A 2,914-nucleotide genomic window follows, 5' to 3' on the forward strand; every position below is an offset into this window, starting at 1 on the left:
GGCAGCCTGACCATGCCTTCTTCAAACAAGAATAACTTGAGCCACAAAGCTCCAAATGAGATGATTTCAGTGGCATTGGAAAGTAGGATTCCAGAGCTTTCCAAGCATATATGGCACTACATTGTGGACACTAAATTTGAGGGAGAAAACCTGTCCCGAAATTGCAAAGATGAACATGGTATCAACCTGTAGTAAGGCCAACTGACCTCTTCACCTTCTAAGAAGTTTAACTCGAGCTATAGAGCTCCAAATGATGCGCTTTTAATAGCGTTGGAAATTAGACATCCAGAGCTTTCCAACAATATATAATAGTATGGGGTGGACATTAAGTTTGAGCTCCAGAACCTGGCAATATTAAGCCCCTGATCGCTAGCGTTATCGTGACTCACGTTTTCCAGTAACGCTAGCGACTATGCCAGTGACCTTGTCCATTTCAAAGGAGCATAACTTAAGTTATAGAGATTCAATTGAAATGATTCAAGTTGCGTTATAAAGCTGACATTCAGAGCTTTTCAAAGATATATAATAGTTTATAGTGGGCATAAAATTAGAGCACAAACAAAAGGCATCTTTTAAGCCCCAAAAACACCAACTGGGTAGCAAGTGTAACATTAGCCACAATAACTTCAGCACTAACGCTAAGCACCTGGACCTCAACTTGATTCACTTCTCTCTCAAGTCCACTTCAAAGCTCAAGCAAGCAAGCCCACTTCTCTTTCAAGGACCACCCAACCTTAAGGAAGCAAGCCCACAAGTGTCAACCAATCAAGGCCACAAGAAGCATCTAGAATAGGAATTTTCATTTAATTGTAATTTGTTTTTAATTTCATTGTGTAATTTAGGAGAGCCTATATAAAGGCCTTAGTCTTTTCATTTATGAATTTGGAAGTTTCAATGTTAGTTTTAATCTTCATCTTTACTTTTCTGCACTTTCCTTCTTTTCTATTTTGGTAGAGCAATGATCAACTAACTCTTTTCATTGGGTTAGAGAGCTCTATTGTAATTCAATGGATCAATTGTAGTTCTTATTCTTCTTCTTCTTTGTTTTTGCTTTAACTAACGTGGAAGGAAAGGGAGACGCCAACGTTAGTGGAAAAGGTGAACCCCACTAACGCTAGCGAAGCAAAGGAAGACCCGCGTTAATAGCCACGTTTGTTACATTAACATGGACACTAATGTGGGCAAAAATCTCGCACGGCAGCCTGACCATGCCTTCTTCAAACAAGAATAACTTGAGCCACAAAGCTCCAAATGAGATGATTTCAGTGGCATTGGAAAGTAGGATTCCAGAGCTTTCCAAGCATATATGGCACTACATTGTGGACACTAAATTTGAGGGAGAAAACCTGTCCCGAAATTGCAAAGATGAACATGGTATCAACCTGTAGTAAGGCCAACTGACTTCTTTACCTTCCAAGAAGTGTAACTCGAGCTGTAGAGCTCCAAATGATTCGCCTCTAAAGAAGTTGGATAGTAGACATCTAGAGCTTTCCAACAATATATAATAGTATGGGGGTGGACATTAAGTTTGAGCTCCAGAACCTGGCAATATCAAGCCCCTGATCGCTAGCGTTATCGTGACTCACATTTTCCAGTAACGCTAGCGACTATGCCAGTGACCTTGTCCATTTCAAAGGAGCATAACTTAAGTTATAGAGATTCAATTGAAATGATTCAAGTTGCGTTAGAAAGCTGACATTCAGAGCTTTTCAAAGATATATAATAGTTTATAGTGGGCATAAAATCATAGCACAAACAAGAGGCATCTTTTAAGCCCCAAAAACACCAACTGGGTAGCAAGTGTAACATTAGCCACAATAACTTCAGCACTAACGCCACACTTGTAGCGTTAGTGTGGCTAACGACAGCACTAACGCTAAGCACCTAGACCTCAACTTGATTCACTTCTCTCTCCAGTCCACTTCAAAGCTCAAGCAAGCAAGCCCATAATTGTCAACCAATCAAGGCCACAAGAAGCATCTAGAATAGGAATTTTCATTTAATTGTAATTTGCTTTTAATTTCATTGTGTAATTTAGGAGAGCCTATATAAAGGCCTTAGTCTTTTCATTTATGAATTTGGAAGTTTCAATGTTAGTTTTAATCTTCATCTTTACTTTTCTGCACTTTCCTTCTTTTCTATTTTGGTAGAGCAATGATCAACTAACTCTTTTCATTGGGTTAGAGAGCTCTATTGTGATTCAATGGATCAATTGTAGTTCTTATTCTTCTTCTTCTTTGTTTTTGCTTGATTTTACTAGAAAGCTTTCGATCTTCATCCAATTGGTTAGCTATCTTGGAAGAGAAGCTCTCCATAATTGGATCTCCTCGGAACCTTGGAAGAGGAATGATGAGATCATGCTAGAAATGCTCTCTCACATTGGATTAGGTTGGGGGTTGGGCGGATATCGTGACATGTAATCCTCCTAATACTTTGATCTATGAATGTGTGTGGTATAATCAGTGACCAAACTTCGGTGTTGTGATGCGCGTGCATCATTGCCTATTTTTAGTAGTTATTTCAGTAGATTTTTGTTTAGTTTTCATACAAATCTTGCCAATATATGAGTAATAGCATGAAAAATCTCTGCAAGAAACAAAATCTCAAGCATAGGTGAATTTTAGCTAATATACAGGGTAAATATGATAAAATAGATCACACTAAGTGAAGTTTTGATTTTGATTATTATTAGCACACTTAGTATATAAAGATCATCTTGTATGTTACCTTGATGCACTTTGTTTGCTTGATTTCAGGCCAAAAGAAGCAGAGAAGAGCCATGTTAGTGGCTACGTTAGTGCTACTAACGTGGCCACTAACATGGAAGGAAGGAAAGTTGGAACGTTAGTGGGAACGTTAATGGCATCAACTTTGAAGAAAGAGCAACGTTATTGGCAAAAGTGAGTGCCAATAA

Source organism: Arachis duranensis, chromosome 9 (assembly GCF_000817695.3).
Source record: "Arachis duranensis cultivar V14167 chromosome 9, aradu.V14167.gnm2.J7QH, whole genome shotgun sequence".
Lineage (NCBI taxonomy): Eukaryota > Viridiplantae > Streptophyta > Magnoliopsida > Fabales > Fabaceae > Arachis > Arachis duranensis.